Here is a 25,505-nt window from a genome sequence, read left to right on the forward strand (position 1 = left end):
ATAATCGGATGTATAAGATAAGAAATATATAGTGAACAGATCTACATACCTTAACGATTTTTAAGATAAATATAAAATAAAAAATAGGTAGGTACTTTGTCTGAGGATCCAAAGTTTCAGGTTTTTGTGGTCTGCGTGTAAAAACTATGACTATGAATCACGTATTTCAATAATAGCCGTGTTTTTTAACACGCGCGTATACGTTTCGTTTGCGCGTGTTAAAAAACGCCTATCTTCGCTTAGATAATGCTTAGGAGACCCATCTAGCGGCTGTGGTAAAACAACTAGCTACAGCAACAGGGTGTACCGAAAAGCGGAGACGCAACGCTCTGATGGCCATAGGGTATAACATATAGCTGAATCAGTTGCGATGAATTGTGGACACACATATAATACATAGAATTAGTGTACAGGGTGAAACAAAGACACATATTTCAGTTACATCTGAGTATAATGCGTATTGAAATTTAGTAGGACAAAATTTATGCGCAGCAATTTCAGAGGTGTATTTATAGTTTGTCTCTTAGCAGTCAATATAAAGTTTAAGCGTAAACGGATATACGCGTGTTAAAAAACACGGCTAATATATGACGTAAGCGTAACTATTTGATGAAATTTGATGAATTTTGAAGCTTCTAGCCGTAAAAAGGGGCAAAAATTAGAGTTTATATGGGGTATATAATATATATACCACCGATCTCTATGATTTTTTCAGACAACAATATATGCTATATACGTAAGCATATGGTGAAATTTGAAGCGTCTAGCTGTTAAAAAGGGGCAAAAATTGTGCACAGTTTCTTATCTGAGCAATCGGTTGTATGAGATATATACTATATATACAACCGATCTCTATGATTTTTTCAGACAACAATATATGCTATATGCGTAAGCAAACGGTGAAATTTGAAGCTTATATCTGTTAAAATGGGGTAGAAATTGCGTAAAGTTTCTTATCTGAACAATCGGTTGTATGAGATATATACTATATATACAACCGATCTCTATGATTTTTTCAGACAACAATATATGCTATATACGTAAGCAATCGGTGAAATTTGAAGCTTAAAATGGGGTAGAAATTGCGAAAAGTTTCCTTTCTGAACAATCGGTTGTATGAGATATATACTATATATACAACCGATCTCTATGATTTTTGCAGACAACAATATTTGCTATATACGTAAGCAATCGGTGAAATTTGAAGCTTATAGCTGTTAAAATGGGGTAGAAATTGCGAAAAGTTTCTTATCTGAACAATCGGTTGTATGAGATATATACTATATATACAACCGATCTCTATGATTTTTTCAGACAACAATATATGCTATATACGTAAGTATTCGGTGAAATTTGAAGCTTCTAGCTGTTAAAATGGGGCTAAAATTTGCGAAAATATATATATATATATATATATACTATATATATATATATAGTATATATACCACCATATATATACTATATATACCACCGATCTTTATGATTTTTTCAGACAACAATATATGCTATATACGTAAGCATTCGTTGAAATTTGAAGCCTCTAGCTCTTAAAATAGGGCAGTAATTACGAAAAGTTCCTTATCTGAACAATCGGTACGACCGATCTCATCAATTTTTTCAGGCAACAATACGTGCAATATTCGAAAGTATATGGTGAAGTTTGAAGCTTCAATCTGTTAAATTGGGTAAGATATTACAAAAATCCTCTTTTTCTGAAAAATCGGTTGTATGGAGAATATATGCTATAGTGGTCCGATCCGGTCGGTTCCGACAAATGTCTAATCGGACACCCAAATACACCCGCTCACCAAATTTTATCAAGATACCTCAAAAATTGAGGGACTAGTTTGCATACAAACAGACAGACGGACAGACGGACATGGCTAAATCAACTCAGCTCTTCAACCTGATTATTTCGGTATACTTAATGGTGGGTCTATCTATTTTCCTTTAAGGACTTACAATTTTCGGTTTCGTGACGAAATTAATATACCATTTCATTTTCATGAAAGGTATAAAAAGTGTTGCCTCTTGCTATACATATTTGTTTCCATGTACTTTCACAGTATATATTACAATATAGCTATGTAAAAACGTATACATGTATGTAGATATGTATATACACATCGTCCCGTTTATTCGTTAACATCGTATCTACGAGTGACACATTTTCGGTAAAACCATGGCGAAACCATACACGGTGGCAGCATGGTGACATACCTACAAACATAAATAAAAATTCCATGTACTTCGTTTTTGTAAATTCGATGGACAAATGTCAAAATCGTACTGTGCCGGAAGTTTATGTATCAAATTTAATAAAAAAAGTTTATATTCAGCTGTCCCATGCTGCCACCTTGTATAGTTCCGCCATGGGTAAAGCGAAGAAAACCAACTTTTAAATTTCACCACAGACACTGGTGAGTTTTTCGGTGATGACAGCGTTACCACTTTGGCCAGAATCGCGAATAAAACAACTGGTAACGATTTTCGGTTACATAATGTTCTGGGTACTATTTTACCGGTAACGCTAAGAATCGGGCCGTTAATGATGACTTTATTAACTATGCCAGAATCTATTAGTGTGGCTGAACATAGGTTTTATGAAAAGTACGGACACGAAGGAACCATGCACTTTCGTAACCCTATGAACATATGAAACCTAAACCAATTAAAAATTCATCGTTCAACGTCAAAAACTCGACTAGTAAATCGATTAACGTAAAAGTATCATTACTAAATAATGGAGATGCCATAACGAGATGTACTCATTGGGCATGTTAACTTATTCATTCTGTATGTTCGGAACATTGGTCTAGATTTAAGAGATTGTGGAATCGGTTTATGTTTGGAATATTATGTATATACTTATTTGATATATTCGGACCACGGTTTATCCGGAACACTTCCATGAATAATTAAACGGAAAAGAGCTTTCCGTAATTTCTGAATAAAAAGGTGAATACTCCCTGTTTAGCAGGACCGCACAAAAGCTTAACTCTTCTGTCAAAGTCAAGGCGGGAGTATAAAGTTGTAAGACAATAAGCCATTTTCTTTTATTTTTTTTGTCAGTTCATTGTGGCGTATCACCCCATGTCGGTTGCCTGTTCAAAGAACGTCCCAACTGAAAATATTTTAAAAAATTTCCCTTTTCAGGATTTGTCACAAAAACACCATATATTAGAATTAGATTGAAGAGCGCCTTATCTCAGAATGCTTTTCATTAACTCCCACTTATGTCAAAATGCATTGAACTTATGATCAGATAGGGGGTTTTGGAAACAAATTTTGAGATAATGTATTTTTGAATAAAATTCTAACGTACGGCTATCTTCAAACAAATTCTGAGAGAATGACGAAACTTTATCAATTCACGAAATATTTAGAAGAAAATGAATTATTTCACCCAAAATCTATTGGCATGGAGAAATTTATTATCACTACTAATATACTACTAAAGGTACTTTTCTGCTAAAATTTTCGCTGACGGGGATTGAATTATTATTTTTCAATTTGGGAGTGTAAAAGCTCTGTCATCATTCGAGAAAAAACGCCTAGTAATTGAGTTATGATATCCTATATTATATTAAAGCTTTCCAATGACATATAGAATTTTGTATCCAAATATGCAAAACTTCAATTCAGGCAGCCATTACTTAAGGCCATATTCTCACAAGAAACTTCATCAAGAATTTTTCTGGAATGCAACCAAGCATTCGAGAGATTTCGCTCAGGCCAGACCGTTAATATATGCAGGGTACTTGGGCACAAAGCAATACATAGAAGGTAACAAAAAAGCCAATGAGTTGGCAAATGAGGGTGCATCATTTGTCGAATCGACTTCCCAATCGACAATCCAATCCAATTGACAGAAATCAAAAGGAGGAACAAGAATTGCATTTAACAAAACAAGCAGGAAAGCCGTGAAATGAAGCGCGGGGCTGCAAAATTTCTCAGATCATGGGCAACTCCTGCATATTAGATTTGCTAATATTTCTTAACAGAGAAGACTTACGCCTCGTAATGGTCGCACTAATAATGCACTGCCTGCTACCGTCACATGCTTATAAATTAAGTCTCGTCAGTAACAGCTGATTTAGGAAGTTTAGGCTGGCGGACACGAATTATCACTTTTTGTGCTCGTGTCCTGGGCGTGCGAGGTCAGGGCTCCAGCTAGTAGGTATAGTAGAGGTGCCAAATATCCAGGCAGCGATTAATATAGGTTCGTAGAAAACTGCTAGTATTTGCTAAAAGGGAGGAGTTCTTTTTTAACAAAGTCCTGAGTGATCTTTAAATCTAACTCTTAAAAGACAAACCATGGTTACGCGGTTTGACCCAATCATCCGTTTCATCAAAACATTTTTGTACTAAATTGGAAACCTTCAATTTACTTTTTAATCTTATTTAAACAATCAAATCTTAAATTTGTTTTAAAATAAAAACCAAAAAAGTTTCAAAAATCTAAAAATAGAAACTTGTATACACAAAATTGTTTCTGAAAACTAAAACCAAGTACCAAGTACTTATGAAGTTCGATATGTAAACATACTGGTGGACTAGGAAAATAATGTTTTTAAGTTAAGAAGAGCTCACCCAGGGATTGAAATAAACGCACAACAGAGATAACTTTACCAGAAACAAATAGTTTCGGGCTTTTTGCTAAGAGTTTCGTCGGCCTCTTATTGGGAACAAACCGTTAAATACCGTTAAACTATGGTGTTACTATCGGTTTGTTATTTATAGCGAATTATTATCTTTGGGATTTCGATGTTTTATCAGCTCGGTATCGATTTATTATCAGCTTGTCATTGTCTTCTTATTGATTTTTAATGGCTTTCTATAGAGGGGTTAAATGTATTGTGACGAATATTAGCAACACTAAAGCATACTATCATCTCTAAGTCGATACTAAGCAGTCCCTTGTATCTACATAAACAAATCAATCATTATGTCTACACATATGTACATACAGCAGCGGAGAGATACTCACAAAAGTATGCAATAATCAGCAAAGTAGTTGTCACTTCTGAGATACTCAAAAAAGTATGCAATCTTCAGCGAACTAGTAAATACTATAAGGAGAAACGCCTAGAAATATGCGAACGAGGAAACCGAAGAGTATAAAGGCAGCACCAGCTGAGGCATGATCAATCACTTTGATTTAAGCACGCTATTGGTTGCGAAGTATAAGTGTTATTGTGAAGTACTTTAATAAAGACCATTTTGCATTATTGAATATTGGAGTTATTTATTCAACAGTTTAGCGATACGAACGTTAGTACAAGGTGTGAAATAAGCGGAATTTCCCTAAATTCATTACCGTATGTATGTCATAGATTTTATATTGAAGTTTTGAAGGTATTTATTTCATAACAAAACGATGAGTCGACGTTAACAAGTCTATATACTGCCGATAACAAATTGGTAAGAAATCGATAGCAAATCGATACATTTTTGTTATCAAAATCGATAACTTTTCGAAGAGACATCGATAACAAATTGCCAAGACTAAGATAAAAAATCTATAAGTTTCCGAAAACAAAATGATATCCTTTCGATAACAAAAGTATAGCTCGTCGATTAAAAATCGATTTATTTAAATTTATTTAAATAAAATTTAATTAAATTTAATTTTATTCTAGTACTTTATTATTTCATATAAGCTTAACCAAATACTTAGGTTAGGTTAGGTTGAACTGGCCGGTCCATGAGCACCTCACATAGACTGAGAGGGTCCGTAGTGTTACCAAAAGTTTGTTTTAACGACCAAACTGAAAAACCCTATCAAAAACCAGGACCTATGTTATAAAATAACTCCGTCCTCTTGGTAAATACTAGAAGCTTTCTAGGACTTAAGCCACGTGCTGCTTCTATATCTGCTAGCTCTATTACTCCTAATAGCTGGAGTCTTTTGAAAATGCCATATCTCAGAAAACGCTTGAATAACGACCTATGTATGTGGGTGGACCGCACGACACCGATCAAGAGTACTTCGGCTCGAAACATGCCCGCGGACCACACAACTTAATTTTTTTTTTTTTTTTTGAATATTAGTGTAGACTTTCAAAATTGAAACCATATTCTGCGCACTCATACTCAGGAAAACCGGTATAATCTTTATTTCAAACCAAAATTGGTTTGGTTATATGTAGTATAAAAAGTTTCAGGTATGATCCCAAAAAACGTATAGGAACATATTGCTTTTCTGTGGTGGTTAATGAATGAAGGTAAAATCTATACTATCTATAAAAGCCATGTGCAGCTATCTACTCGCAGGAATAACAATTTTGGGCTTATATTCACCGAACAGGCGATTTCTTGACCTAACCCACCCCAGCAATAATAACAATGCTACTTAAATCGGCATTCCTAGGCCTCCAGTACGAAAAAATAATGCGGTATAGTCTGAATAGCATCCCTGTTTTATTTTAATCCATCCTTTCCTAATAAAGATAAATTCAAGTAAAACAAAAAAATAGAACGACTTAAATCACTTTCGGAACTCATTTACATTTATTATAACACATTAAGCTCTAAATATTAGTTGACCCCCAAGTTGCCATTATAAATTTAAATTTAAAATCCATATCCTCTAATCAAAGTGGCATACACTCAAATTTTTGTTTACATACATATCTGCATTTCACTACACTATTCATGTATTATAGATGTACAGACATCCTTGTATAAACACCTACAATGGCTTAGAATGTGGCACAACGGTATTACCTTTTTTATGGGACAAAGGATCAAAGGACGATTCAATGTATGTTGGGGTAGGCAAACAAAATATAATACATTATTTACACATCCATGTGCACCATACTTTTTAAGGCAGTATGTATGTATGTGTGCATATTCTAGTAGCTATAAAAAGTTTGCAAGTTTGTTTCATAGCCCAGCAGGAATTTGGAAAGTTTCCAGATGGCAATCGGTTTACTTTTGAACAAGCGAGCTTAGCACATATTTATGCAATACCCATGTTTGAAAAAATCTAGTGTTATAATTGTATCTGTTGGTCGTTTACCTTCTAAGGGTAATTTTCAGCATCTTCGGCTATCCATGCCAAAGAGGACAAATATAATAAGAGATGTCACTCGTTACTTTATATTAGAGGTTTACGCCGATCACTTTATCGGCGGCGGCGGCGAAGGCTCTATTATGTACCGTGGCCGGCGGCGTGGGCGGCGCGGCGGCGTACGCCGTTGTTCTTACTTTAAAAAGCTTGATTTTTCTATTTAAAAAAATAATATTTAGGAAAGGTTTTGTTTATATGTATTTAAGGGAATCAACGTGTTGGGCTGAAGGTTTAATGTGGCCATATAAATCGTTCCCGAGATGGACGGGCTAGCACCTTAATGGTTCTGTGTTACCGGGAGCAACCATATCGCTACAACAACAACAGTAGAAAATATAGTAACGCGCCGATATTTTTGACAGTCAGCGGCGGCGTGCGAAAAATGACCAAAATCGGCGGCGGCGGCGGCGTTTATCGGCGGCGTATATAATATATAATGTTTTCGTTATGGTAGTCGTAGGTCTTTTTGGGCGAGATGTGCATACATGTCTTCTATACGTTTGCGTGGGGTATATTTAGTTTTCCCACTGTATTTAATTCATTAATTAATTCTCTTTCCAAAAATCACATTTGCATAAGGTGCCTATATGGCATGGATAAATGCGAGACAATTGAAAATGTCCCTCTTGGAAAACATTACACTGAAAGAAAATACTGGTAAAATCAACCGAAATACGGGTCAATTCAACCCAAATTTCTGTAAATTTTTATCCATCGCAACAAGATGTTGAATCAACTGCGCACAAATCGTTGATCGTAACTGACCGTTTTAGTAGTCAAATGTTGTTGCGACAGCTTTGTACGAAAGTATCTATGCTGCGGCATTTGCAAGGCAGATGAGTGAAAAACCTTATTTCTAAAATGTGTATGATGCTTTGCCCGGGGTGTGAATCCAGGGTCTTCGGTGTGGTAGGCGGGGCATGCTACCACTACACCACGGCGGCCGCCATATACATACGTAAATATGTGCATGCATATAGTACACAGCATAAATAAGTACAAAGTAGAGAGCGCAGTGAGCATAAAATTCTCTTTGAAATTTGCTCATGTATTGATTGTTGATCGCCGTTGAAATGACCAGTGAGATCAGTTGTGTTTACAAAAAAATCAGTTAGATTGATTAGGAATCTGTCAATTTTACAGAATTTTGTTAAATTAAGAGCGACAATTTCTCTTCTGTTGAAATGACTAAACTAATGTGTTCGCTTGACAATTCGATCAATTTCACCAAATCTCCGTTAATTCAAGAACAACAGAACCGATTTGTTGATTTTACTAGCTCCATTTCTTTCAGTGTAGGCATCAATATTTAGTGAGTTACTCGCCACTCGTAACAGACTAATGGCTCTTGTTACTTTTATCATCCTTGTCCATGCTAAATAAAGCATCGATTGTCAGTTAAGTGCAAAGCAAAAGTGTAAAAAAGAGTCAGCTGTTTTATCATTTTTCGTGTATTCAAAATAGACCCTCGCTATTTGTTCTACAAAAAATTCACAATTATCGATTTAACTTGGAGTTGGTCAACTTAAGTTGGTGGAAAAGAATATGACAAATATATCTAAAAGCTATCTGGTGGATTGCTATCCTCCAGTTAATTTCTAACTTAACTTGGTGGTGAGAACGGCCCTAAGTAGACGTTTTTGGCGGTGCCGCAACTAAGCGCGGCAATCATCCCTTCTTTGCGATAGTGGTGTTCAATAACAAACTCCAAGTAATGTTCATTCATACATCATAAACATACGTCATAAGCATTGGGCGATCATCTTTTCGACTCTGCGGAGTGTGTCGATAGCAATACTTGCTAGGCCTGAACGTTATTATTTTCTGAACATCTCCGATACTTACCTTCGGCGCCAAGCACAGGTGCTCTACAGCATAAAAACAATCGCAATTGTCAATTCTAAAAGGTATAGAGTAGACGGTCTCGTCTGCAGATTGATACAAAGAATGATGAAGAACCGAATCATACAGGTATACACGGGTTTGGAAACAGTACCCATAGGGAGGTGCTCTTCCCATGCCAATGAGTTGTTGCTTTGAATGCTGAGACACCGCAAGATATATTATAAAATTCCACAATTTTAGTTTAAGCATTAAGGAATGTGAACAATCCTTTCTGAGTACAAGGATATCCTGCATCAAAATTAAGGGATGTGATTAAAGCCTTGGCGGCATATCGAATTGAAATATCCGTTTGCTGTGGAATAACTACTTCAATGTAATCTGTTAAAATTATCGTCTCAGATGCCAAACGTTCAGCATAGCCTACTCTCAGCGGAGAAGAAGAAACTGCATAGTTTTATTAGGTATGCTTTATTGTCAACATCCCTAAAAATTTAACTGATCGCATTAAGGAAGAAGACAGCATCCTATATGAATCCTGATCTCAAGGACAGGTGGTGAGATCTGTATATAAGGATAGAGCGATACATTATGTATAGGTCGCAACTGGCTTATCCTGCTCCCCGGAGTATAGTTTTTATTGACCGTGATCACGCAAGCGCTGCACGTGCTCGCATTGCTCCATTTCAAGTTATCACCCATCAGGATTGGTTTGCCTTTTTATGTTTTATTATTTTGAGACTTAGTTTAGAATATGAAAACTTTTAATGTGATCAACATATTCTAATTTAACTAACAGTATTACGATGAGTTAAAGCATACAAAAAGAAAATCGACTTTACAACTCTTACCGCCCCTGCTTCGAGAAAGACGAACGACGGGGATGCTGGCTTAATTTGTTAGTGAATTATCCGGTGTCAAAGATTCTGAGCCAGATAAATAATTTTGCATGTCAGTGCAACAGCAACATTTTGAGCCAGATATATTCAGTTAGAAATCCGGTTCAATTTGTGAGCCAGATTATTTGTTGAATTCTTGTCTTTAGCTTGGTCAAACTGTCCTTAATAAACCTACTTTTACCAAAATAGATGTTGCTGCTTGGCCTTTAGTCTTATGTGTTAAATGAAACACAATAGCGACATCTATCTATCACAGCTCACGTGTACAAAAATATCACGGCCACTGCTTTTGAAGTTTCCCAATGATCCAAAGCTTTCCCGTGAAAGCTGAGCATGATACGGAGCTAGAAGACTCACTGGATGATGGCTATTGTCATTACTGTATGAAGCTACAAATGTACGAATTCAGATTTAACTGAATAAAGAAAAAAATAATAAGAAATTGTCTTATACCACTATTTTATGAACTAGTCTTTCTGTCTTTTATTTAGCACAAGTCCACTCTCATGCAACATTGTCTATAAATACTTGTCCCCACTCGACACAATTTGTTCACAAAAATTGTGACAATTTTCTAACACGTCTATTATATAAAGAATAAGCACGCGACTGGAATTAAGGCAAACAGTGAACTAGATACATCCTTGTTAACGAATTAGGGAAAGCGAACAAAGTCATACACAAATACATGAACAAGTATGGGTGTGTGTGATGTAATACGAGTAGCTATATTGGAAAGAATAAAAGCGGCGAAATTGTTTATGTAGGATATGGGAGTTTTTTTTTTTTTTCAGTATGCTTTTCAAGCCAAATGTGTGTATTTGGAGAGAACATTAATATATTTTTATCCAATTATTACTTCATAATAAGGATATAGTAGTTGACTGCTTAAGATGTTTTAATGAGTATGGATACACTTTTTGACATATAAAAAGCTGATTAACTAAATAAGGTAATATAATCGCTAATTCTATTGTTTGTGCGAAGGGTGCCATAAACATAATTATATACATTTAAATACAACCAGACAAGCACTCCATTAACAAGAATAGGTCAATTGTCACAAAATTATGAGGTGCTGAGAACCAAAAGCAACAGCGAAAATAATGTCAGCCTAGAAATCCAGCGGAGAATCTCTTGCCAACAAGTGCAACTTTGGACTGAGTGGGCAATTGAAAAGTAAAATGCACCACACAGAAACTACACCCTTTATGTCTCTAAAAATACCTGAATGTATATGCTAAAAGCGTTAACTTATTTCAACTGCTATGTATATAATACTCAGCTGATGATTTTTATTCTGTAGCTGAACAGTTTTAGATCTCGACGCTTAACACACCTCCGCCTATCAACAACTCGGCAAAAACAAAAACAAATCCGTGCGTCATTCGGATGCGCCCCTCGTGTCGGTTGGGCGGGCTTTGGAGGGTATTACTCCGTTGGGTTTATTATTATTATTATTATAGGTAAGAGTCTATGTTTAGAAGACATACCTGAAGGTTCCCCATGATGACTTCAGTCTGAAGTCGAAATGCAAAATAAATAAAAAAACAGGATATATATTGTTTTTATTTAAATCGGCCTGTGAGCTCAGAAGATTCGAAAATAGTTTATACCGACTGCCAAAAACACAACAAAGTCATGTCAATGTGAGCGTGGCACCGGCCAAATTTGAAAAAAAAAAAAAAAATAGAAAATTTAAAAAATTTGCAAGCCGTTAATCAAAGATGTGCTGAAATTTGGCACAACTTTGCTATTACGTTCATGAGAGTTAAATTAACTGAAAATAAGCGAAATCGATTGATATCTTTACGGCAGTGTTTGGCAAGCACTTCGAGTGTATTTCTGCCATGAAAAGCTTCTCAGTGAAAACTTATCTGCCTTACAGATGCCGCTCAGAGTCGACATAAAATAAGTAGATCCCATCCCGCCAATTTGTAGCAAAAATTAAGAAGGAGCACGGCGCAAATTGGAAAAGAAGCTCGGCCTAAAATCTCTTCGGAGCTTATCGCGCCTTACATTTATTTATCTATTTTTTTATGGGTGCGCTCGCCCATTTTTTAGTTATTAGTCCCTAGCATAGCAACTTTTGGTAAGAGCATTGACTTTACAACATCAACAATTTTTTTTTTTGAAAAAAAAAAATGGTCGAAATCAGTTGAAAAACACGCCCGTTTTTTATATCCAGCCGTCTGGGTCGTTTGTCTGTCCGCTAACACGATAAATTTCGAAAAACTTAAAACCTGGAAAAAAACATTAACAAATACTGATGAAGTAGTGAAACTTGGTAACTTGGACTATGTGTATTGCCATCGTAGTGGTGGCGGTTTAGTCGTTAACTAACGAGCAATGAAGCAAGACATATGCACGCATATTTGTCAACTCTCATCGCAAATAAACAACCAATTTGTCTACTACGCTTGCTCAATGACTACTTTACGAGTGAGAGTAATAATATATGTGAAGTGCAAGCGAATAACTATTTCACTAGATGACAGCATCTGATCTATAACAACATTGTTTTTAGAACAGTAACTGTTTTATCGCCGCTTACGGAAGACAATATATGTATATGCCAGCTTCCATGTTCGTAGAATTTCTTTTTATACCCGGCTGTACTTGTACACAGGGTATTATAACTGTGATAACGATAACGATAACAGTTGCTTGTACAGGTATAAAAGAACCGATATAGATATGGACTACCATTTATCAAAATCATCAGTATCGAAAAAAAATTTGATTGAGCCATGTCCGTCCGTCCGTCCGTCTGTCCGTTAACATAATAACTTGAGTAAATATTGAGATATATTCACCAAATTTGGAACACAAGCTTATCTGTACCCAGAATAGATTGGTATTGAAAATGAGCAAAATCGGATTATAACCACGCCCATTTTTTATATATATATAACATTTTGGAAAACACGAAAACCTGATTATTTAGTAAATAATATACCTAGAATGTTGAAATTTGACGTGTGGAGTGATATTGAGACTCTTGATAAAATTTTGAAAAAACTTTTTTTAATGGGCGTGGCACCGCCCGCTTGTGATAAAATCAATTTTACAAATATTATTAATCATAAATAAAAAATCCTTAAACCTATCGTCACAAAATTTGGCAGAGAGGTTGCCTTTACTATAAGGAATGCTTTGAAGAAAAATTAACGAAATCGGTTAGGGACCACACCCACTTTATACAAGATTTTTAAAAGAATCGTGGATGAATAAAATAAGCTATATCTTAGCGAAAAAGAGCTTTATATCAATAGTATTTCATTTCCCAAGTGGATTTATAACAATAAATAGGAAAAACTCTAAATTTAAAAAAATGGGCGTGGCACTGACCCTTTTATGACTAAGCAATTTTCTATGTTTCGGGAGCCATAACTCGAAGAAAAATTAGTTCAGAAGAGAACCATATGTATATGTATTATTGCGACTTGTGTAGTTGTTTATTTTAAATATTATTACTTAATATGACGATACGATATGTTCAGAGTTTCAGGTCTCATAGTTACTTAAAATTCGGAAAAGAAATTTTCATTTGCACTACCTAGCAAAAATTCTTTTTCTGCATTATTATCGGGTTCTGAAGTATATAGTAGTAGTTTCAAGACCTAGCCCCACGGTAAGTTACTCAAAAATTGGTCGCAAGATTCCCCAATTTTGTTTTGAAATTTCTGCACAAACATAAAACCAAGGGAAATCCATTAATTCAACCAAATCGCCGTGCTGAAGAATGTCATGTCGAAAGAAAATTTTAATTGATTTCGATTAACTGACATATTGAAGTACAAGGCGCTGTATGCAAAATAATTAAGAAGAAGCAATCAGCTGTTGGGATAACAACATCTGGTACTGAATTCGCCCTGCATTAAACCGACCTAATATAGAGGAACAAAAAAACAAAGCAAAAACTGAAGATCAACAGCCGCTTGCCGAATGGGCTCTCTTTACGAATAAACACTTGATTAGACAATGGTTGGTTTTGCTTAAAAAGCTCTACAGTCTTAAAAATTGATAAGTAATATAGTTGTGTATAGACTACTATGTACAAAAAAAAAACCATACTTACTCGTATACGTTCAATAATATTTATATTTGTTTGGCAGTTAATTTTTGCTTCAAATTTGCAAAAATCCCAGTTTTCCGCCTCGGCTTTTGTAGTTTTACAGTCTCCAATAGTTGATTAATTTTTCGTTTTTGGCTTGCACTGATATTTTATTGATATTTAATTTTATCTTATGCACTTGATATTTGTATATGTTAATTGCACTTTAGTTGTTTTCTTTATGGGTATTTTTTTATTTAATTAATTTTACTAGTAACTGTGGGAATTCTGCAGCTGCTACTATTTGGTGGGCTTTTTTTACAAGCGTTTAGTCAGTGCTACAAAACTATTGGCGAACGCGCATGAATTAATAAGTGATTTTTTACCGGCTATTTTCGTTGGGCAACAAAAATCTATTTTTAAACGGTTTTATTTATCTTGACTTGACAGGCTGGTTGGCAGGCTGGCTGGCTGGCCGGCACGAATTTTGTAATTGAAATTTAAGTAATTTCCCGATAAGCTATAAAGCTTGAGACTTGGAATATAGTTTAGAACCCGATGACAATGCAATAATAAGAGAAAAAACTCCGATAGGTGGCGCAAGGATCGAGATATTCACAAAAATCGTATTTGTGGTCCGATTTGGCTCATATTTGGAACACATAATACATACAAGAATAGAAAGCGACCTATGAAAAAATTACCGCTAGGTGGCGCAACGATCGAGATATTCTATTCAAAAAAATCGTATTTGTGCTCCGATTATTCTCACATTTGGAACACATATTACATACATGAATACTTAATAAGCGACCTACGAAAAAAATCGCTGCTAGGTGGCTCAAGGAGCGAGATATTAAAAATACTCGTATATGTGGCCCGATTTGGCTCATATTTAGAAGAAATATAACATACAGTCCGGTAGAAGTGACATCAAAATACTTTGGAGTTCGTGGACTTAGATTGTAACAAAGTGTCAGAAAAGAGTCCTTGTAATAATGGGTCTCTAAATGAACTAAATAGAATGAGAAATAATAGGAAATTAAATAAAGACTAAAAGGTTTAAAATAAAATAATTAAAAAAAAATGTTTAGGTTAAACGGTTTAATGGAAAACAATGCTTACATGAAGTAATAATAATACTAAAAGCTAGAAAATAATTAGGTAGGTCCTAGGTACAGTCATATATAAGACCAACTGCACCTTAATAAGGTTATGCTACGCCTCACATTTTCAGAAATTTCAAGCCCCTAACGCTTTTATTTAATTGTCTGATCAATGCCCTAGATTGATGAGGAGTGTGATGACTAGTACCTAGGACCCACCTAGTTATTTTCTAGCTTTTGGTACTATTATTACTTAATGTAAGTATTGTTTTCCATTAAACCGTTTAACTTAAAAATTTTTTTTTTTAAATTTATTATTAAGAATTCATGAGCTTAACACCGGCTTATAATAATTGAACATTCTAGCCATCTAGCTGCGATTTCTTCCTAGGTCGCTTTCTATTCACGTATGTATTATGTTTTCCAAATATGAGCCAAATCGGACCACAAATACGATTTTTATACTCAGTTGAGCAGAGCTCACAGAGTATATTAACTTTGTTCGCATAACGGTAATCCGAAACGGCATAAACTAATCGAGATAGATATAGACTTCTGTATATCAAAATGATCTGGAAGAAAAAGGAGATTCATTTAGCCATGTCCGTCCGTCCGTCCGTAAACACGATAACTTGACTAAATTGTGAAGTATCTTGATAGAATTTGGTACGCAGGTTCCTGGGCACTCATCTCACATCACTATTTAAAATGAACGAAATCGGACCATAACCACGCCCACTTTTTCGATATCGAAAATTTCGAAAAACCGAAAAAGTGCGATAATTCATTACAAAAGTGGGCTAAAGTGATGAAACTTGGTAGGTGGATTTACCTTATGGCGCAGAATAGAAAATTAGTAACATTTTGGACAATGGGCGTGGCACCGCCCACTTTTAAAAGAAGGTAATTTCAAAGTTTTGCAATTAAGAAGAAGAAAATGAAAAAAAGTTCTGCAGGGCGAAATCAAACGCCCTTGGAATCTTGGCAGGAATACTGTTCGTAGTATTACATATATAAATAAATTATCGGTACCGGACAGATGATGTTCTCGGTCACCCTGGTTCACATTTTGGTCCATATCTCGAAAACGCCTTCACATATACAACTAAGGGCCACTCCCTTTTAAAACCCTCATTAATACCTTTAATTTGATACCCATATCGTACAAACACATTCTAGAGTCACCCATGGTCCACCTTTATGGCGATATCTCCAAATGGCGTCAACCTATAGCACTAAGGCCCACTCCCTTTTAAAATACTCATTAACACCTTTCATTTGAAACCCATGTCATACAAATACATTCCAGGGTTACCCTAGGTTAATTTTCCTACATGGTTATTTTCCCTTATTTTGTCTCCAAAGCTCTCAGCTGAGTATGTAATGTTCGGTTACACCCGAACTTAGACTTCCTTACTTGTTTTTTTTTTAATATTTCCATACATGCGCCACCTATCGGAGTTTTTTTTTCTTATTATTGCATTGTCATCGGTTTGTGAACTATATTCCAAGTTTGAAGCTTGTAGCATATCGGGAAGTTACCTAAATTTTAATTACAAAATTCATTCACAACGGCCGGCTGGCCGGCCTGTCAAGTCAAGCTAAATAAAACCGTTAAAAATTTAAATTTTCTTTGAAAAAAGTTTAATTTGACTTGAAAAAAGCTCCATTTCAACGAAAAATGCTATACCAGATGAGCTTATTCCAGTGTCATGTAAAACTGCCATACTTTTTATGAAAAACTGCCATCTACAAAATGACAATAATATTGGACATATTTTGAACATTTATATCAAGGATAACCTCGATACCTTTGAAGGATATCTTTAGCAAAATTTCAGCTTCCAAAAGATCGTCATACAGACATAGCACGCGATATTCATACGATATTAAATGCTTCTGTTTTTTGCAATATTTATATCAAATCAATTACGATTTCATATCATAACTCCGCCGGTATAAAACTAGAACTCGAGTTTTATCCTATAAAATATAAAGCTTCGGATTCGCTAAAGAGTTTACATAGAAATGTTCTAAAACTGGACGGTAGTCAAGTAGATCTAGTGGGTAGGCCATAGTAGTGGCCATAGGTTTGTTAATGGGATGTTTCCGAGTAATTAAAAAATAAAGCCCTCGGTAAAAGAAAATCATGCTCTACAAGTCTCTTATCGTACCCGTCCTCTTATTCGTGTAGTCATAAGGGGAAGGTTTTTCAGGGAGAGAGAGAGAGATCATCACTGGAATATTTTGATATGACCACGTTGAATTTTAACGGTCGTCATATCTCCTTCTTTAATAAGGAACTTGGGATCACCAGAGATTCCCCTGCTAAATAAACAAAACTCGCCACTGATATTTGAGGTTAACAGTTGGATTTGACGACCTATAAATTGCGCTGAGAGCGGTACCCGTCTGCATGTATGGTGCAGAGGCATAGCGTTAAGGCCTGCATAGATTCCTGTGGGACTTAAAATGGAGTTTTGGTAACTGACGTACAGAGTGTGCTTAAATTGTGGATGGAACATTTTCGCTGATACCCTAATCGTCAATGATTTTCCGGCACCCGACAATGAAGGAATGAGAATGGCAATATCCCGGCTGCAGAATGGTAAAGCGCCGAGTAACGATGCAGTACTCTCCAAGCTCTTCATGCATCAACCCGCCGGGCATTCACTAAAAATTCAAATTTTGTCAGACGAGCTCATGTCTCTCTGAATTTAATTGTGCCTGCCCAATCCACATGAAACAGGGTTAATTACAGTGGAATCAGCCTGCCTGCATAATATCACGTATATGGTTCTATCTAACAAATTTTTTTCTAAATCACCAATAATTTGTATCTTTTTGCAGGTAGGTACGTAAGTACTATTTAGCAAGTATTCTATGCTTTCGTTAATTTAATTTTGCCTTAAAGGGCTCGTCTGTAATTTTCATTTATGGTGCACTTTTCACTTGTCCACTTTTCTGCTTAGTTTAACTCTTTTGTTTTTTTGATTTCTATCCCTTCTCACGTTCAATGTTAATTCCATTTGTTTACATACATACATCCTTTGGTTTTATTTTAATTTTTAGTTCTACCGAAAGCTGCATTACGTCAACAATGAACAGCCCCGAGAAATGAGCGAAGATAGAGTGAACAGCTTAAATATAACGAAGTTCATACAGAAGTATGACTGATAATAATAATAACGATGATACGATAAAAGAAAATATCGAAAACCAATGAACGTAACTATGAGCAGTGTTGCCGTGTTTTTATCCCATAAATTGTCGGCTGTGCAGCTTGCGCAATTACAGTAAACACATGTTTGAGGTTGAGGTTTATTCCCCTGCAAGCTCTCGATACTTTCAAGTCTAAAATATTCGCAAAGTTTCAAACCGTGACCTTGATGGCGGAGAAGAAGGGAGGCATGTTTTGGGCTCAATGATGTCTGTTTCGAGCCTACACTTGCCAAGTGGTCAGTCCTCTTATTACTATGGACACACGCATGGTCTTTTATTGGCACAACACGTAATGATCGTTCTTTGAAGTTTGGCAAGCTGCTTTTGAAGTTTTCTGTCCAACATGTTAATATATCGCTCATTTTCATTACGTCAGAGTAGGTCGGGGTTTTTCTACTAGCTGTCGCAAGAGAAGATGCAGAGTTGGGCTGTTGGTAGTCAAACTTGTACCAACAGCGTTGAGGTCTGAGCTGTATGTATGCGAATTAATTTATCAAAGGCTGCGACTATATTAGAACCACATACGAATGTACCAATAAAGAAGGCCATGTCGTAGGACATCACAATGTTAAGAGTGTCAGATGAATCAATGCCGTCTCTTAATCTGATAATTTTATTCTAATTCAAAACTAAAGCGCTTCACGGCAGGGAATATTAGCATTGCCCGAAGGTTTATGGGAGTGTTACCGATGTGGGTAGGAGTTTGCCTTCCGGCTGTAAGAACGTTTTTTCGATCCCCCGAATCCCTCTTTGGATCAATAGATTTGAGTCGCCTCACAAACAACATATTTTGTATAGGCTCGTTCCTCTAAAAGTGGTATTTCATATACAGTTGAAAGTGGGATTATAATGGCTAAGTTTTGCCTCAACATCAGTAATGCTTATCATTCCAATCAATCCAAAAATCAATACAAGTTATATTCAAAGCATGAGGGGACGATACAAGGTGGCAGCATGGTGACATACCTACAAACATAAATAAAAATTACATGTACTATGTTTTTGTAAATTCGATGGACAAATGTCAAAATCGTACTGCGCCGGAAGTTGGTGTATCAAATAAAACAAATAAGGAAGGCTAAGTTCGGGTGAAACCGAACATTATATACTCAGCTGAGAGCTTTGGAGACAAAATAAGGGAAAATCACCATTTAGGAAAATGAACCTGGGGTAACCCTGGAATGTGTTTGTATGACATGGTTTTCAAATGGAAGGTATCAAAGAGTATTTTAAAAGGGAGTGGAGCCGTAGTTCTATAGGTGGACGCACTTTTGGGATATCGCCATAAAGGTGGAACAGGGGTGACTCTTGATTCGATATGGGTATCAAATTAAAGGTATTAATGAGGGTTTTAAAAGGGAGTGGCCCTTAGTTGTATATGTGAAGGCGTTTTCGAGATATCGACCAAAATGTGGACCAGAGTGACCCAAAACATCATCTGTCGGGTACCGCTAATTTTTTTATATATGTAATACCACGAAAAGTATTCCTGCCAAGATTCCAAGGGCTTTTGATTTCGCCCTGCAGAAGTTTTTAATTTTCTTCTACTTAATATGGTAGGTGTCACACCCATTTTACAGTTTTTTCTAAAGTTATATTTTGCGTCAATAAACTAATCCAATTACTATGTTTCATCTCTTTTTTCATATTTGATATAGAATTATGGCATTTTTTTCATTTTTCGTAATTTTCGATATCGAAAAAGTGGGCGTGGTCATAGGCCGAATTCGGCCATTTTATATAACAAGATAAAGTGAGTGCAGATAAGTACGTGAACTAAGTTTAGTAAAGATATATCGATTTTTGCTCAAGTTGTCGTGTTAACGGCCGAGCGGAAGGACAGTAGGTCGACTGTGTATAAAAACTGGGCGTAGCTTCAACCGATTTCGCCCATTTTCACAGAAAACAGTTACCGTCATAAAATCTATGCCCCTACCAAATTTCACAAGGATTGGTAAATTTTTGTTCGACTTATGGCATTAAAAGTATTCTAGACAAACTAAATGAAAAGGGGCGGAGCCAGGCCCATTTTGACATTTTCTTTTATTTTTATACTCAGTTGAGCAGAGCTCACAGAGTATATTAAGTTTGATTGGATAACGGTTGGTTGTACATATATAAAGGAATCCAGATAGATATAGACTTCCATATATCAAAATAATCAGGATCGAAAAAAATTTGATGGAGCCATGTCCGTCCGTCCATCCGTCCGTCCGTTAACACGATAACTTGAGTAAATTTTGAGGTATCTTGGTGAAATTTGGTATGTAGGTTCCTGAGCACTCATCTCAGATCCTTATTTAAAATGAACGATATCGGACTATAACCACGCCCACTTTTTCGATATCGAAAATTTCGAAAAACCGAAAAAGTGCGATAATTCATTACCAAAGACAGATGAAGCGACGAAACTTGGTATATGAGTTGAACTTATGACGCAAAATAGCAAATTAGTAAAATTTTGGACAATAGGCGTGGCACCGCCCACTTTTAAAAGAAGGTAATTTAAAACTTTTGCAAGCTGTAATTTGACAGTCGTTGAATATATCATGATGAAATTTGGCAGGAACGTTACTCTTATTACTATATGTACGATTAAGAAAAATTAGCAAAATCGGAGAAGGACCACACCCACTTTTAAAAAAATTTTTTTTTTAAAGTAAAATTTTAACAAAAAATTTTATATCTTTACAGTATATAAGTAAATTATGTCAAGATTCAACTCCAGTAATGATATGGTGCAACAAAATTCAAAAATAAAAGAAAATTTAAAAATGGGCGTGGCTCCGCCCTTTTTCATTTAATTTGTCTAGGATACTTTTAACGCCATAAGTCGAACAAAAATTAACCAATCCTTTTGAAATTTGGTAGGGGCATAGATTTTATGGCGTTAACTGTTTTCTGTGAAAATGGGCGAAATCGGTTGATGCCACGTCCAGTTTTTATACACAGTCGTCCGTCTGTCCTTCCGCATGGCCGCTAACACGATAACTTGAGCAAAAATCGATATATCTTTACTAAACTCAGTTCACGTACTTATCTGAACTCACTTTATCTTGGTATGAAAAATGAACGAAATCCGACTATGACCACGCCCACTTTTTCGATATCGAAAATTACGAAAAATGAAAAAATGCCATAATTCCATACCAAATACGAAAAAAGGGATGAAACGTGGTAAGGTAATTGGATTGTTTTATTGACGCGAAATATAACTTTAGAAAAAACTTTATAAAATGGTTGTGACACCTACCATATTAAGTAGAAGAAAATGAAAAAGTTCTGCAGGGCGAAATAAAAAACCTTTAAAATCTCGGCAGGTATTACATATATAAATAAATTAGCGGTATCCAACAGATGATGTTCTGGGTCACCCTGGTCCACATTTTGGGCGATATCTGGAAAACGCCTTCACATATACAACTACCACCACTCCCTTTTAAAACTCTCATTAATACCTTTAATTTGATACCCATATCGTACAAACTCATTCTAGAGTCACCCCTGGTCCACCTTTATGGCGATATTTCGAAAAAGCGAACACCTATAGAACGAAGGCCCACTCCCTTTTAAAAATACCCATTAACACCTTTCATTTGATACCCATATCGTACAAACAAAGTCTAGAGTCACACCTGGTCCATCTTTATGGCGATATCTCGAAAAGGCGTACACCTATAGAACTAAGGCCCACTCCCTCTTAAAATACTCATTAACACCTTTCATTTGATACCCATATCGTACAAACGCATTCTAGAGTCACACCTGGTCCATCTTTATGACGATATCTCGAAAAGGCGTCCACCTATAGAACTAAGGCCCACTCCCTCTTAAAATACTCATTAACTCCTTTCGTTTGATACCCATATTGCACAAACGAATTCTAGAGTTACCCCTGGTCCTTCTTTATGGCGATATCTCGAAACGGGGTCCACCTATAGAACTAAGCCCCACGCCCTTTTAAAATAATCATTAACACCTTTCATTTGATACCCATATCATACAAACAAATTCTAAAGTCACCCCTGGTCCACCTTTATGGCGATATCTCGAAAAGGCGAACACCTATAAAACGAAGGCCCACTATCTTTTAAAAATACTAATTAACACCTTTCATTTGATACCCATATCGTACAAACAAAGTCTAGAGTCACCCCTGGTCCACCTTTATTGCGATACCTTGAAAATGCGTCCACCTATAGAACTAAGGCCCACTCCCTCTTAAAATACTCATTAACTCCTTTCGTTTGATACCCATATTGCACAAACGAATTCTAGAGTCACCCCTGGCCCAACTTTATGGCGATATCTCGAAACGGCGTCCACCTATGGAACTAAGGATTACTCCCTTTTAAAATGCTCATTAACACCTTTCATTTGATACCCATATCGTACAAACGCATTCTAGAGTCACCCCTGGTCCATCTTTACGGCGATACCTTGAAAATGCGTCCACCTATAGAACTAAGGCCCACTCCCTTTTAAAATACTCATTAACACCTTTCGTTTGATGCCCATATTGTGCAAACAAATTCTAGCGTCACCCCTGGTCCACCTTAATGGCGATATCTCGAAACGGCGTCCACCTATGGAACTAAGGATTACTCCCTTTTAAAATGCTCATTAACACCTTTCATTTGATACCCATATCGTACATACGCATTCTAGAGTCACCCCTGGTCCATCTTTACGGCGATATCTCGAAAAGGCGTCCATCTATAGAACTTAGGTCCACGCCCTTTTAAAATACTCATTAATACCTTTCATCTGATACCCATATCGTACAAACGCATTCTAGAGTCAACCCTGATCCACCTTTATGGCTATATCCCTAAATGGCGCCCACCTATAGAACTATGGCCCACTCCCTCATAAAATACTCTTTAATGCCTTTCATTTGATACACATGTCATACAAACACATTCCAGGGTTTCCCTCGGTTCATTTTTCTACATGGTTATTTTCCCTTATGTTGTCACCATAGCTCTCAACTGAGTATGTAATGTTCGGTTACACCCGAACTTAACCTTCCTTACTTGTTGTATTTTGTTATACCATATCATTACTGGAGTTGAATGTTGACATAATTTACTTATATACAGTAAAGATATTAAATTTTTTGTTAAAATTTTACTTTAAAAAATTTTTTTTTAAAAAGTCGACGTGTTCTTCATTCTGCTTTGCTAATTTTTATTTAGCACATATATAGTAATAGTAGTAACGTTCCTGTCAAATTTCATCATGATATCTTCAACGACTGCCAAGTTACAGCTTCCAAAACTTTTAAATTACCTTCTTTTAAAAGTGGGCGGTGCCACGCCCATTCTCCAAAATTTTACTAATTTTCTATTCTGCGTCATAAGATCAACCCAGCTACCAAGTTTCATCGCTTTATCCGTCTTTCGTAATGAATTATCGCACTTTTTCGGTTTTTCGAAATTTTCGATATCGAAAAAGTGGGCGTGGTTGTAGTCCGATTTCGTTCATTTGAATTAGCGATCTGAGATGAGCACCCGGGCCCCTACGTACCAAATTTCATCAAGATACCTCAAAATTTACTCAAGTTATCGTGTTTACGGACGGACGGACGGACGGACATGGCTAAATGAATTTCTTTTTTCGCCCAGATCATTTTGATATATAAAAGTCTATATCTATCTCCATTAGTTTATTCCATTACGGATTACCGTTATGCGAACAAAGTTAATATACTCTGTGAGCTCTGCTCACATATCGTTCCGCCATGATTCAAAGCATGTCTGAACATTTTTTCCAAAAATGTATAAATTTTTCTTGTTAAAAAAGTATGGCAACATCAAAAATGACGCTCCGAAGAACAGGCATATCGCGATATGTAAATATTAATGGAGTTGTCGATGGAGTTAAGTAAGTTGTTGTAATATTTTACTGTAACATACTTAAGTTGCCGATGGATTATAACAATAATAACTGAGTAATGTTGGCTAAAGTATATTTTTTAAAGAGAAAATAATGCATTTAACGCAATCAGCACCATGAAATTATCTCAGTTTAATAAATTTTATCAAAAAACACTATATATGGACAATGTTTGCACATATGGATATATATATTTAAAATCATTAACATTCGAGGCACGGAAATTTCAATTTTTATTTAATTTTACAGTATCAGCAATATGCAAAATCGTTGTTTTTGAGCACAAATCACAAATAAATCTATATATTCTTAAATATATATGTAAATATGTACATATGTATACATGTAGTATGTAAAATTTCTACCAATAGATATTTTTGAGCACCTCGATTTTGGCAAACGTGTTAACGGAGTTCTTTCTCACACCAATAGCACACATAGGAACAATTTCTGATTTTTTTTTTACAAAATTTTCACTAACTTTGATACATTGGATAGATAAAATTGTGCTTACATCTAAGAGATTTTATTAAAATTTTCTTATTAAAAAATATAAAATTTTTATCACATTTTTTCACTTGCAAAATACCTGCGAACTTCTCTTAAACGCGCCTCAACGTTATTCTGTGTAAAAGTGCTTTTTTTCTGATGATTTACATATATTTTTTTTACGTTAACCGTTTTAACCAATCGTTTAGGCGAACTCGAGAATTGGAACTGAGCTATCGTATTTACCTAACAGTTAAATAAAGCAGTAGATACAATACCAACAAGCGAATAACCGATTTCCAGCTAAGTTAAAACAGCCCACCATATGGGCATCGAGCTTTCCATATGACATGGCGCAACGATACAAAGTGGCAGCATGGAACAGCTGATTATAAACTTTTTTTATTTGATTTGATACATCAACTTCCGGTGCAGTACGATTTTGACATTTGTCCATCGAATTTACAAAAACAAATTACATGGAATTTTTATTTATGTTTCTAGGTATGTCACCATGCTACCACCTTGTATCATTCCGCCATGCCATATGAGTAGTCAAGCTTTTTATGAGAACTTCATCAGTTGCGCTCATTACCTGCCTACAGAGAATAATGGGAACTTACCATCATACACCCACCCGTTTACTTAATGTTTATTTTAGTTATTTTTTCAATGAGCTCAAAAAGTGTACACTACACCGTGTAACACAAATTTTTTTTGTGCTTGCCTGCGAAAGAATTTTGTATTCAACCAAGCATTATTTCGCTGCGCCATCGAGAATGCTTGTACATTAAGCTGGGTTGATTTGCATGGACGAAAGTTAACTCATATCGCGCCATCGATTTTTCGATAGGTTTTGGGCTCAGGAAAAAGCATGTCCAAAAAAATAATTTTCGAGCCTGCAAAATTTGAGT

The 25,505-nt window shown here is 35.8% G+C and overlaps 1 protein-coding gene across 8 annotated transcripts in view; it reads right to left on the reverse strand.

Moving 5' to 3' along the window:
* Positions 1–24,848, reverse strand: part of Gdap2 (ganglioside induced differentiation associated protein 2) — a 184,686-nt gene extending 159,838 nt beyond the window's left edge. The window contains exons 1-2 of one of the 8 annotated variants that reach the window (XM_067776441.1): positions 24,692–24,848; positions 13,901–14,222 (exon numbers count right to left, since the gene is read on the reverse strand). The gene's annotated coding sequence lies outside the window, so the exon portion shown is untranslated. Of the gene's footprint in view, positions 1–13,900; positions 14,223–24,122; positions 24,147–24,467; positions 24,607–24,670 lie in introns of those variants that run through there. The other 7 variants (XM_067776442.1, XM_067776447.1, XM_067776446.1 and 4 more) reach the window with 7 other exon arrangements.
* Between the last annotated feature and the right edge of the window lie 657 nt (positions 24,849–25,505).

Source organism: Eurosta solidaginis, chromosome 3 (genome assembly GCF_040869045.1).
Source record: "Eurosta solidaginis isolate ZX-2024a chromosome 3, ASM4086904v1, whole genome shotgun sequence".
Taxonomy (NCBI): domain Eukaryota; kingdom Metazoa; phylum Arthropoda; class Insecta; order Diptera; family Tephritidae; genus Eurosta; species Eurosta solidaginis.